Raw genomic sequence first — 14836 nt, 5'->3', positions numbered from 1 at the left:
CAGTGTTGACGATTTAGGTAAAGATAGCTGGACACCACTCCATTATGCTGCTAAACAGAGTAGGTTGGAAGTTGTGGAGCTTCTGATAACAAGAGGTGCAAATATCAATGCAGAAAACTCTGATGGCAAAACACCTTTACAACTTGCTCAACATGAAAAAGTCAAGGAGTTATTGTTAAATAAAGCACTTTTTGATGCTGTGAAAGAAGGAAATTTAGTGGGGGTACAAGACTCTTTCAGAGATGGAGCTAATGTAAACTTTACTAACAGATGGGGATGGGGGCTTTTACACGCTGCTTCTGTGAGAAATAATTTGCCATTAATCAGGTATTTAGTGGAAGAGAAGGGAGCGAATATTAATGCTAAAAGTAGAGATGGAGATAAACCTTTGCATATTGCTGCCGAGAAAGGCTCTTTAGATGTTGTAAGATATTTTCTCAGTAGAAAAAATGGTGTGAATGAAGCAGATGTCAACATTAATGATAGGGGCAAAAATAATTGGACACCTCTTCATTATGCTGCCAAGTATAACCACCCTGAAGTTGCAGAGTTTCTCATAGAGAATGGTGCAGATATTAATGCAATTGACTATGATAATCTAACACCTCTGCAACTAGCTAATGAAGGGCCAATTAAAAGATTATTACAAAATAAAGCATTATTACATGCTGTAAAGCAGGGCAATTTAAATGATGTAGAAAGGTACCTTAATAATGGAGCTAACGTTAATTATTCAGATAAGAATGGATGGACAGTATTACATGAAGCTGCAAGTAGAGGACATCTAAGAGTTGCTCAGACTCTAATGTCAAGAGGGGCGAACATTAATACTAGAGATCAAAATGGCAACAAGCCTTTGCATATTGCTGCTGATTACGGTCGTAGAAACGTGGTAGAATTCTTTCTGAAAGAGGAAAGAGCTGGCCTTAGTGTTAATGATGCAAATAGAAATGGATGGACACCGCTTCACTATGCTGCAAGCAGAGGTGGTTTGGCAATTGTAGAACTTCTGATAACAAAGAGGGCAAATATTAATGCTCAAGATTCTAACGGAAATAAGCCTTTACATATTGCTGCAGATAACGGGCATAGAAGTATTATAGAATTTTTCCTCAGGTGGCACGGGGATGAGCTAAGCATTAACGATAAAGGTAATAGTGATTGGACTATGCTACACTACGCTGCTGACAAAGGGTATCCAGAAGTTGTAAAGTTTCTAATAGAAAAAGGAGCAGATATTGATGCTAAAAGTACTGACAACAAAACACCTCTGCAACTAGCAAGCGGTAAAAACCATCAGGAGGCAGCAAGATTATTGCGTAATAAAGCATTATTTAATGCTGTGAAACAAGGAGAGTTAAGTAAAGTTGAACAGTATCTTGCTGAAGGAGCAGACCCTAACTACAAAGACGAAAATGACTGGACATTGCTGCATGATGCCGCTAGCAAAGGTTACATTGAAATCGTTAGGCTTCTAAAGGCGCAAGGAGCAAATGTTGATGCTAAGTCTTATAATGCAAAGCCTTTGCATTATGCTGCTAGGAATGGATACGAAGACATAGTAGCGTTTTTGATAGTAGGAAAAGAGAAAAGTGAGGGTGTTGACAGTCGTGGTAGGAATAATTGGACACCACTTCATTATGCTGCTAGACATGGATGCTTGGCAGTAGTAGAATTTCTGGTAGGAGAGGACGCGGATATCAACCTTAAGGATACTAACAGAAATAAGCCATTGCATGTTGCTGCTCAATATGGTCATACAAATGTGATGGAGTTTTTCCTAAGGAAAAACAGAGAAGGGTTGAGTATCGATGACAAAGGTATAAGTGGAAAAACAGCTTTGCATCAAGCAGCTGAGAAAAGCCATTTAGCAGTTGTAGAATTTTTGATAGAGGAAGGCGCAGATATCAATATTCAAGATTCTGAAGAAAACACGCCATTGCAACTTGCAACTGACCCTGAGATTATTAAATTGTTACAAGATAAGGTGTTATTTAATGCCGTTAAGCAGGGAGATCGTGATAAAATTAGTGAATATCTTACTAGTGGAGCTGATGTTGATGTGACTAACAGGTGGGGATGGGGAATGTTGCATATTGCAGCAGAAAATGGCGACTTATCAATGATAAGGTTTTTACAAAGTAAAGGAGCGAACTTAAACATGAAAAGCATTAGTGGTGAAAGCCCGTTACATGTTGCTACCAAAAATGGATACAAAAATGTTGCTGAGTTCTTGCTTGAACATGGAGTAAGTGCTAGTGAACCAGGCAAAAATAATAAAACGCCATTACATTATGCTGCAGAGGAAGGTTATTTTGAGCTTGTAAAGTTACTAATAGAAAAGAGAGCAGACACCAGCGTAAGGGATTCAAACGGTAAAACACCATTACAACTTGCTAAAGAAAAAGAGAATGGAGAAATTACTGAATTACTGTTAAATGAGGCTATGTTTCATTCTATAGGAAGGAATGACATACAAAGAGTTAGAGGTTATCTTAAAGAAGGAGCTGATGTTAATTATTCTAGTCACAATAACTGGACACCACTGCATTATGCCGCTTATAGAAACCACATAAAACTCATAAAACTTTTAGTAGAAGAAGGGGCAAATGTTAATGCTGGGTCTCATTACATAAAACCTTTACATATTGCTGCTCAATATGGCCATAAAGGCGTAGTGGAATTTTTGCTTAACAGCAGATCAAATATTAATGCTTCTGGTTGGGATAGCTGGACACCACTCCATTATGCTGCTGATTCTGGTCACTCAGAGATTGTGAAGTTGCTTATAGAAAGAGAGGCAGATATTAATGTTCAAGATTTTCATGGCAAGACACCGTTACAACTTGCTACAGAAAAGCGCCACCTAGAAGTCATAAAAGCTCTTTCAAACGCAGGATTATTTGATGCGATAAGTCAGAAAGATTTTAGAAAGGTTGAACACTATTTTAATATAGGTGCAGATGTTAACTCTAGAGATGATAACGACTTAACACCATTGCACAAAGCTGCTCAAGGTGGTGATTTAGAGATTGTCAAGTTTCTTCTTAGAAAAAAGGCTTATATTAATGCTAGAAATAATAAAGATTACCTTACTCCGCTCCATGAAGCTGCTAAGAGTGGTAACTTAGAAGTTGTGAAACTACTTATTAACTTTAGATCAAATATTCATGATCAAACGATAAGCGGAGCAAAACCTTTGCATATTGCTGCTGAGTATGGTCATAAAGATATCGTAGAGTTTTTCCTCAATAGGAGATTAAGTGTCAATGATTTAGATAAGAATAAGTGGACGCCATTACACTATGCTGCCAAGAGTGGTAACTTAGAAGTTATAAAGTTCCTCATCAGTAGAGGAGCAGATATCAATGCCAAGGATTCTAACAATTTAAAGCCTTTACACATTGCTGCTGAGTACGGTCATAAAGATATTGTAGAGTTCTTTACTGTAGAAAAGCAATTAAGTGTTAGTGACCAAGATAAAAGTAATAAAACATTAATGCACCATGCTGCTACAAGTGGTAACTTGAGCGTTATTGAATTTCTTGCTGGTAGAGGAGCAAATATTATTGCTTTTGATATTAATGGTGTGAGTCCTTTACATATTGCTGCTGAGCATGGACATAAAAACGCTATTGAGTTTTTCCTTAGCAGAGGATTGAATATTAACTATCAAGATAAGAATAATCAGACACCACTACACTATGCTGCCAAGAGCGGTAATTTGGAAGTTGTTAAACTTCTTGTAAGTAGAGGAGCGAATGTCAATGCTCAGGATTCTAGTAATGCAAAACCTTTGCATTATTCTGCCCAGTATGGTCATAAGGATATAGTAGAATTTTTTGTGGTGCAAAAGCAGCTAAGTGTTGATGACAAAGGCAAAGACAATTGGACACCTTTATATTATGCTGCTAAAGGCAAGAATAATAAACACATTGATGATGATAAACTTTTAGAGGTTATTAGGTTTCTCGTTCGTCAAGATAGAAACATCATCAATAATAAAGATGCTTACGGTGCTGGGCCTTTACATATTGCTGCCCAGCATGGACATAAAGATGTCGTAGAATTTTTTATACAAAAAGAATTAAATGTTAATGATGCTGATTATCAGCAATTAACACCTTTGCATTATGCTGCCCTTCATGGTCGCTTGAGGGCTACTAAATCTCTAGTTGAAGAAGATGCAGATATTAGAGCTGTAAGCAACGATGGAAAAAAAACTATACACTCTGCATCTAGCAATGCACATAAGAATATTGTACTGTTTTTCGTACAGCAGGGGCTAAGTATTAATGATCCAGATACTAATTTAATGTGGACGCCACTGCATTATGCTGCCCATTCTGGTAATTTAGATTTTGTCCAATCGCTTTTAGCTGAGGGAGCAAATTTTAATGCTGTGGATGCTGATAACGCAAAACCTTTACATATTGCTGCTGAACGTGGGTACCAAAGAGTTATAGAACTTTTAATAAACCAAGGAATGAATGTTAATGATTTAGGTCAGGACAATTGGACACCGCTGCATTATGCTGCAAGACATGGTCATCTGGAAACTGTAAGGTTTTTAGTAGAAGAGAAAGGAGCAAATATTAATGCTGTTGATCTGAGTAGTAAAATGCCTCTACATGTTGCTGCTGAGAATGGACATAAAGACATTGTAAAATTTTTCCTTGATAAAGGAATAAGTGTTAATGCTGTAGGTGCAGATAATTGGACGCCTCTCCACTTTGCTGCTAGTAATGGTCATTTAGAAACCGTAAAATTTCTTGTGGAGGAGAAAGAGGCAAATATTGATTTTCTCAGTATTGATCATGAAAAACCACTTGATGTAGCTATTTCTGCAAACCATGTAAGTGTGGTAGAATACCTAAGGCAAGCTCTGGAAGAAAAAGAGCACAATTATGTTGCTAATATCAGGCATAGTCATCTTTTTGTAGATCAGCCTACTGTAGGTCAGTTTCAAAGTAGTGGGGCAAGCAGCAGGCATTCTTCGCTGATAGGTAGCTGGGTTTCTTGGGTAAAAGGTTGGATACCTAATACTGAACAGCCATTTTTACCAGGTAAGGTGGCCAGCTGTAAATCATCTACACCTATTATTCAAGAAAGGCTTGGGAATATTAGTAATGCAGACATGATGCTTTATTATGTATTATATAGCTGGTTCAATGGAAATAAATGCAACATGAAATGTAGAGCTTATGAAAGCAGTACTTTATCAAAAGAGGAGACAATAGGCTGTACTTTACGTATAGTGGAAAAGCTAGAGCAAGTAATGAAGCAAGCAGCTTGTAGCAGTGGTATAGCATGGAAATCAGTAAGAATTGATTTTTTAGAAGTACAAAAAACTATCACAGCAAAAATTACAAGTGGCAATTATGATACAATTGCTAGTCTTTTAGACTCATATGTAGAAAAGGCATTTTCACAAAATTTAAGTCAAAAGCAAATTGATGGATTTAAAAAAGCCTATAATGGTAAGAAAGATCGAATATTAAATAATGCTGATCTGCAAATCCAAGCTAGCATCCAAGTACCTACCTCTATACAAAGTGTTCTTATAGAAAAAGGTATCACAAATGAAAAAAGCAAAGAGACCTGCTACTCATTATTAAAATAGCAGGTATAGAAGTTACCAGTTAATCGTTGCTTTATAAGGAACCATAATTATGATTTCCTCAAGTTTACTTATATCTGCATTGTTGACTTGAATATTCCAGTCAGTGCCAATTGTAAGTGAAGGATTAACAATCTTTTTAGAATTACGTTCCCAGTTGTAGTTATCCAATTTTATAGTTATTTTATCTGCATCTGGCGTTGCAGGTATGATACAGATGTTATTTAAATCAACTTCTGGATCCTTTACATGAATAGGAAAGATTTTAGGAAATAGCTTGAACTTTAACTCAGAGAATTGCCCCTTTGCCTGTTTAAACTTGCCCCATTCTTCCGGGTAGACCGCACTTAGATTGACAACTAATGTACCTTGATAGTACTTTATTTGATCAAGATTTTTTACTTGACGACTTAAAACCTCACCTCCATTTAGAGCTGTATAGTCCAAATGAATTATCACATCAGAAATAGTACTAATATCAAACCTATTGGTTGCTTGAGGAAGGCTTAATTCCCAAGTAGAAACTGCACCTGTACCTTCAAATGGTAAGTAGCGTTCATCACCAAAACTAAGTTCAAATAGACCACTATCTTGATCAGCTTTTGAGATAGCAATTTCTTGATTTGGCTTCCAATTAACTCTTAAAAGATCAGTTTCAGGCTGTTCTTCTTCACTTGGGTTCACTAAGTATTTAATTGCGTTTATTGCACCATCGCTTTTTAACACTACTTGGTTACTTGTTTGTTGCAAATTTGCATGAACATTTTCATAAGGACCAACTACTGCTGGAACAGTAATCTTTATATCTTTAATCTTACGAGCATAGTGACCAGGAAAATCGAGGTCAAATAATTTTTCCGTGAAGGAGAATTTACAGCTTCCCTTAGTTTTAAGCTCATGAAGTGCTATAGGATCAAGAGATTTAAGTGAGATTACTTTAGTGATTTCTAACCTTCTTTCATTGGTATCATGGTACTCTTTGTCAAGTTGCTCAAGTTCAAACTTTAACTTTTGCCCTGAAAGTAGGCCTTCTTTTAAGCTATTCCAGTGCCCTGGTTGAATGAATGCTTTGTCGTTATCAATCTCATACTGATAAGCCCTTTCAGCTTGCTTTGCGATCTCAAGGGCAAGTCTATAAGTTTTTATATATAAGCTTTTAAGCTCTCCCTTCATCCAGCTATATAGTTCTTGGTTAGTAAATTTACTTCTGAAAAATTGTCCTTTTTCCTTGATTTGTTTCATCGATTCTTTATGACCTTTAAGGTCTTGTACAGCGTTTGCTTGGTTTATTTTATTTGCTTCTATTTGATAGCCGATCTGATCAACGTCATGGGCGGCCACAATCTTCTGTAAATCCCAATCTTCAGCTCTTCTTTCATAACTTGCTGAAGTACTAAGGTTCTGTGAAAGAGCACCAGCCACGCTAGAAAATATTTCAAGCCCACGTGCTATTGAATCTGCAGAGCTACCAGGTTGAAAACCTCCACAAGAAAAGCCAAATATCGTAGGTATGAGATGTATAGGGGCCGCGACTTGTCTAGCAATACCTGCTGCAGTTAATGTAACAGTTGAAGCTACAGATGTGGCCATTGAAGAAATCTCAAGAGCAGACCACCCTTTATTAATTAATTTTTCATAATGAGATTTTCGGTCTTTTGCACTACTCAAACTTGCATTAAGTGCCTTAGCCTCTTCTTTTAATGCTTCAATGGATTTTTCCTTAATGGTTGTCATCAAGTTAGCCATTGTAGCTTCTTGTTTGTTGTAAAGTAAATTAAGTGCCTCAGCATCTTTTTTCTCTAAAACGCTTAGTAGCTCTGAACCAATTTGAGTAACAGTATCAGCAATTGATTTAGCGTAGGTAATCATATACTTAAAACGGTAATGAGGCACTTGGGCTATTTTTGGTAACCTTATAATACTTCCACCGACTGCAGTACTTATTAGTTGTCTTGGATCAATTGGTGGTTGGAATAGAGAAAGCTCTAAACGTTTACCTTTGATATCCAAGCAATGTCTTATTTTATAAAGACGATCCTCAATCCTATCCCATAAGGCAATAAAATCTTTATTTTCTGGAGTGCAGAAATAACTGCAATATGTAGTAAGATCAACTACAGCAGCACTAGAACTATTGCGTGTATTTTGAACAGTATCTCTCGGAGCTTCTGCTTCTATTTTACATATGTCATATTTATTATTCGACAACTCACATATACTCTCAGGCTCAGCTTTGAACTTTCCTTTCTTTTTGGGCTTTTCTCCAAGAAGGTTCCAAGCTCTTACATAAAGCATCGTTGCTTGGTTAATTCCTTCCCATGAATTTTGAGAAAAGAGCATATCCCCCCAATCGACTAAATTATCTATGTATGACATTATTACATACTTCTCATAAGAGATCTTTTTCTTGTCAGCCTCTTTGTACGGATCAAGTAAATCTATTAACTTTTCACTATCACACTTCTCATTACCATATGAATTTTCGCATTTAGTTTTAAAGGGAAGAAATTGCCATGCATTGCAGCCCCTATTGGTAGGATTGAAGACGTATTGATACCACCTGCGTGCCTCAGCAAACTTCTGCTCCTGGTTGAAAAGATATGCAACCAGTGTTGGAATATGGAAGAATATTTCCCATAAATATATCCCGTAAAATCCATAAAAATAGCAGTCTTTTGGCTGCTCCTCTGGTGCTAAGATTGCTTCTGATCCCTTAATGTAAGCTTCTTTATATGACTTATTGATTAAATTAAAAATTTCTATGCTTTTGTATTTACTTTGATCTACGTTATCGTTTTTCTCTTGAATAATTAATTCTCTTACTAACTTTATCTCTTTATCTCTTTTTCCATCCAATTGCTTATGCCTTTCCTGTTCAGCAACTTTATTATTACCGTCTTCTATTTCTTTTTTGTCTTTTTGTAATTGTAATATTACATTCTTAAGATACTCTTTCTCTTTTTCATACTTTTTTATTTCATCATCTAACTTCTTTATCTCTTTTTCATGCTGTTTTATACTTTCCTCTAATATACCCTTCTCTTTTTTTAATACCTCTATAGTTTTTTCTGGCTCTTGCAATCTGTTTATCTCACTTTCCAAATTTGTCACTTTTGTTTCTAACTCTGTTAGCTGCTTCAGCAATTCTACTTTTTTGCTTTCTGTACTTTGCTTGAGTAGTGCTAACTTTTGTTTCAAATTATCTGCAGCTACTCGAAGCTTTCCTTTTTCTCCTGACTCCTCTAGTGGATCTAGCTGTGCTTCTTGTAATTGTAAATCACTTAACCGTTTTATTATATCTTTTGTTTTTCTCTGTAAGTTATCATCCACAGTTTCCTCTGTTGCTAGCTTAGCTATGTTATTGATCAAAGTTGCCGTTTCCGTTTCTAGTGTTATTAACTCTTGCTGTAATTCTACATTTGTACTCTCTACATTTTGCTTGTGCTGTGTTAGCTCTTGTTTCAAATTATTTATTACTGCTCGTAAATTGCCTCTCTCTGCTGCTTTTTCATATGAATCACTTGATCTATGCGGAAATAAATTATTCAACTTTACTTTTAAATTCTCTATATCCTGCCATAATCTTCTCTTTTCTTTTATATCTTGTTCTACAGAATTTACCTTGCTTTGTAACGCATCTTTACTCCTTTTCTCGCCATCTTTTTTGTTTTCTAAACTAATTAACTCACTTTGCTTATCATTCTCTCTTGCCTTCTTTTTATCTATTTTTTTCTGCATTTCATTTATCTGGCGTGTAACAACTTTCTTCTCCTCTTCCTTTTTCTTATCGTAGAATTCTTTTATACTTTTTTCTGCCTCTGCAATGCTGTTCATACTATTAAAGTAACGCGTATAGGACCTTTCTGATGTTAGGTCCTCTTTCAGAATAAACTTACTATTTTGAAAACCGTTTTCACAAGATAAAATTAATATTTCACTATTCTGTACAGCTACTTTCAGCTTACCATTAAATTTTATATCTTTTGACTCTTTTACCTTATCTTTTATATCTTTATCCCACTTTTTGACCTTACTTTTAAAATATTCTATAGCCTCTTCTACAGGTCTATCTGTAGTCCATTCACCATTTTTGCTATAATTTACTTTTGTTTCTTCATCCTTCGCTTTCCAACTTTCACACAACTCTTGCTGACTTTTCTCCCAATTCCTGGAAGAAAAATATTGTCTTATGTGAGATTCACACTTTTCATCTACCTCAACATCAAATGGCAACTTTTGTTGAGCTGACCAACTGCCATCTGCTTTCTTAAACATATAATGCACAGCCAAAGTAGAATCATTAATTGACACATTTTCAACTTGTTTTTCCTTTTCAGTCTTTTGTAGCCAAAAAACAAATATCCTACCAAATACATGGACTATTCTTGCTATACTAACTGGTACTTGTGCTTCAATTTTCTGCCAAGCCTCCCAAATCTGTTGGCTTCCGGTTTTACCATCTTCAAAATTACCAACCCGATAATAGTAAGTATAAGGCTCTGCTATTGTTCGACCTAAAATATATAGCTCGTTCTTTTCACTTATAAAATAGGTATCTACTATTTGCAGATTCACAAGCTGTGCAAAATCCTCAAAATACTTAATATATGCATTCGCTGCTTCTTCATCTGTAAGATTACCTTGCATTAAAGTGTTTTGTAATACCTTATATTCTGCAGTTGCAGATTTACGTAGCGTAGGGTTGAGGTAATTTTCAGGGTATAATGCAATTTTCTTAGTTGCCTCCCATTCTCTATAATTATCTAATAAGTCCCACATTTCTTCAGTTAATTCAGAATTAACTGCTACTCCTTCTTCTAGCCCTAATATACAACGATGAATATATAGCTGAAGGCTATTTAGCCCTGCTTTAAGTGGGGAGATTTTTGAGCAGTCACTTATTTCAACATCAATCAATAAGAACGCATACAGACCTCGCATATTCTTATTTTTGACCTCAGAATATGTGTACAGCATATAGTTTGATAGGATATTGCGCTTCTGATTTTCTAGATGTTCTTTCACTCCCTCTACATAACTTAGCGATTCCCGTAGTTTCCTTTCAATGTTATTGTACTTATTCCATCCAGTAGATGATAGCAAATTATGTAAGTCTTTTAGTTCTAGCAAAATTTGACCATCAATACCTGTTTGTTCTGCCATATCTACAAGAGACTTAATTTTTAGCAAAGAGTCTATAGGATGATTTTCTTTACTGAAACATTTTTTAAAAGCATCAATTTCTTTGATTTGACTTAGTAACTTTTTGTCCCAATTAGTAAGCTGCGTTATTTTTTCTGTGACTTTGCTTTCATCATAACTGTCATGTAGCCATTCTACATATTGTGAAAGAGTAAGTTCGTTACCTGAAAAAGCATCTTGCAGTGCTTTATGATTTGAAAGGGTTTTAATCTGCTTCTCTGTCCATGTTGCTTTTAGGCCATAAATATTTGAATGACATGTAATGCTTTTTATATCTTCTGCACTAAGCTTAAATGTTGTAAAAACTGCAACATTATTTAGAAGTTCTTCAATCATTGCATCGTAAGTTATAGATAAGTCTATTGAGTACGTTTCTTTATATGTTTTTCCAGATGAATCTTTGCAAGTTAAGATCGCTTTATTATTTCGAATGTCTATCGAAGTACATTCACTAGGCTTATAAACATCAACAGTCTTCCAAGTTTTAACTATATTATCATAAATATCTATTTTTCCAGAGAACCTTGCACTACTCGTGATTTCTGCAAGCAAATCGTCATGCATTTCATTTCCTTTTGCAATACGTCTTGTCCAGTTTTTAGCTATAGAATTATTTGCAGAATAACCAGTAGAGTCGTAAATATATACTTGGCCAGCAATTCTATTATCCATCTCCTTTGTAAAGAATATAGCCCTTGTACCAATTACAGCTACTGATACGTTGTTATGCGCTCTGCTAATCTCACCTGTAAACTTCCAGCTATCAGTAGCGCCATCATAGACGTCTATATATTTAGAATATTCTTGATTTCCTTTGTTTCCACCAAAGAAAATAGCTTGTTTATTAACTACAGCAACTTGCACCATATCACGTGCTTCACTGGCAACGTGTTGAACTTCTATCCATTTCTCAGTTTTAGCATCATAAATATCTATTTTATTAGATCTCGTTTGACCTACTTTACCACCGAAGAAAATAGCTTTGCCATCAACCACAGCTACTGATGCATTTTCACGAGCTTCACTAACTGTATGCGTTGTCCATTTTTCAGCTTTACTATCATAGATATCAACCTTTGAAGAACATTGGTTATCACTTTTACTACCACCAAAGAAAATAACTTTCGTATCAATTATAGCTACTGATGCGTTTGATCGTGCTTCACTAGCTGTATCTGTGCGATTTACCCATTCTCCATTATTATATATATCTATCGCACTTGATCTTGTTTTATTAATTTTACCACCAAAGAAAATGGCTTTTTCACCAACTACAGCAACCGAAGCATTTGAGCGAGCTTCACTGGCTGTATGTTTTGTCCACACGCCATTATCATAGACGTCTACTTGTAATGAACATCGTCTATTATCTTTATTTCCACCAAGAAAAATAGCTTTGTTGCCAACAACAGCAACTGCAGCACTATCACGTGCCTCGCTGGCTGCCTCAGTTATCCAGCTTTTGGCTTCTTCATCGTAGATGTCTATTTTTCGTGAGTATTCATTTTCACTTTTTTTACCACAAAAGAAAATAGTCTTCGTGCCAATTGTTGCTACTGCTACGTTTTTTCGTGGTTCACGCATTGAAGACTCTACAGAATTTTTGCTGTGTACTTCACTCTTTCCAAGAAAAACGGCCTTATTGCCAATTATACCTACATCATGAACAATATTTTTATTTGGAGACTCAAGTCTTAATAACTGCAAATTTGTTGGCTGCTTTTCTGTAAATTGATGAGCTGCGGCTAATACGTCAGAGCTTATGTTAAAATGTTTACGTATTTCATTATGAAGATTCTCTCGTTCTTCTATTACCTCACTTATTCTTGTTTTGCATTTTTCAGAAAGTGTAGAATCATTGATTAATGCATCCAACCTTTCCTTGCTTGTTAGTTTTTTGTTTTCCGTTTTTTCTATTATTTCTTTTATTTTATATTCTTCAGAAAGTGTAGAGTCATTAATTAGCGAATCTAATTTTTCTTTGCTTTTTAATTCTTCCAATATACCTTTTATTTTCGTTTTACAATCCACAGAAAGTGTAGAATTATTCATCAACGCATCTAATTTCTCTCTGTTTTTTAATTTTTTGATTTCTGATTCTTCCAGTATTTTTTCTATTTGTATTTTCCACTCACCAGCAAGCTCAGCGTGACTCACTAACGAGTCTAGCCTTTTTCTGATTTCTAATTCTTGATTCTTTTCTATTTCTTCCTCTATCTCATTTATCTCCTTCATATGCTGGTGAGAAAGTGCAGAAGAGTTGATCAATGTGTTTAATTGCTCGATGGTAATAGAATTGTTATTTAGCCAATTATTTAATTCAACAATACGCTCTACATTATTTAGATTTAGATCAGTGATGTTTAGCTGCAGTAAAATTTGTACTATTTCTGCTGTTGATATATTCATCAACCTTGCTAGCAGAATTTGCTTATGTACTTCCGAGATTAATGATCTTCCAATCTTGTTGGAAATTTTATCGTTATAGTTAACTAAAGAAGTGAGTTCGTTATCACTAATATTCCAAATTTTCTTTAGTATAGTACTATTATTTGTGTTTATAACTAAGTCCTTAAGCTTAAATTCACTTGGTAACTCTGTAATTATCGTGTTTAACTTACCAAACAACAATTTTAGTTGCCCAGCAAGCTGAGTAAAGTTGTGTAGAAACTTTTGCTCTTTAACACTAATTTTTTCTTGCTTCTTAGCTTTTTTGACATGAGTAATAGATTGGCTGAGCAGCCATTCCACTTCCTGACGTCTTGCTCCAGTTCTTGCAATGAATTCATCAAAATTTTCTTCTTTAAATGGTTCAGAAGGTTCCTCTATACCATAAATTTTCTTTAAGTCTGATTCTTTTACTTCTTGTAAAAAGAATAGAGACTCTGCTGCATTGTTAGCATCTTTTTTATTAGTATTTTCTTCTATCGATATTGAAGCACTAGGATATAGCTTACATACTTCGATTAAAGGCTTTTTAAACTTTTCCTGCAAGCTTTTGATTCTACTTATTTCCTTTAAAGAATTTGCATCAATTTCATTCTTATCAATCGCAAGCAATACATTACACAGCTCATTAAATGACCAGCTAAGCTTATTTGCAAGACGAATAAAGCGATGCAAAAAGTTTAATTCCTGGTCATTAAGACCTTTGATAACCTGGAAAGTTTCATTCTTACCATTAATACTTCTGGTTTCGTTGCCGATAGTCAATTTTTCTGCACCAGCAAGTTTATTATAACAACCACGCAACAACTCTAGTCTATCAAAGTCTATGTTAGTTTGAGCAATGAACTTTTCAGCGTTTTTAAGTTCACTCGCACTTGCACTATAAACTTCGCTTAAATTAGAACTTGTGGAAGTAATAAGTTCATATTCTTCTGATGAAAGACCTAAAGATTCTGCAACGTTATCAGCTTCCGGTTTTAGCACCTTATATAGATCAGCTAAAGTAATGCCTTGTTTTTCTAGATAAGCACGTATACTAACTAAAGGAAAATTAGCAGGCAGATTAAATGGATATTTAGCTGTTGCTAACTTCTGTAGAGCATTGCCACCTAGTTTCCTATCTAGATTCTTCCCCATTATCTCATTAGCAATCTCTAGGTATAACTTTGTTTTGTTAGTGCTATTACAATCTAGTGGAAGCTCAAATAAGTCAGAACGACGTTCTTTAAGCTTATGCCCTGGAATATACTTTTCAATAGTCTCAACTAGCTTAACAAAGTAAGCTGCTGGACTTAAGACTGACTGGCAGTGATCACATTCGTTGTAACCATCTTCAGTTTTAAATATATCTTCAACTATGTTGCTATCTGCATTAGTATTTGTGGTTGTCATATTATTCCCCCTGTAAACTGTGTATAATTCCGTCGCACTCCGCTGCAGTATCATGATCAATATTGCAAACTCGTAGTGCTCGGTAATGTGGTTCGGTCATTTCTCTGGCGTTTTCTATATACCGAGAGACGAATTCCCTTCTTGCTAAGGCCTTATGGTAAATATCCTTAGCTT

Source organism: Euwallacea similis, chromosome 12 (genome assembly GCF_039881205.1).
Source record: "Euwallacea similis isolate ESF13 chromosome 12, ESF131.1, whole genome shotgun sequence".
Classification (NCBI taxonomy): Eukaryota; Metazoa; Arthropoda; class Insecta; order Coleoptera; family Curculionidae; genus Euwallacea; species Euwallacea similis.
This window is presented reverse-complemented; position numbering follows the sequence as displayed.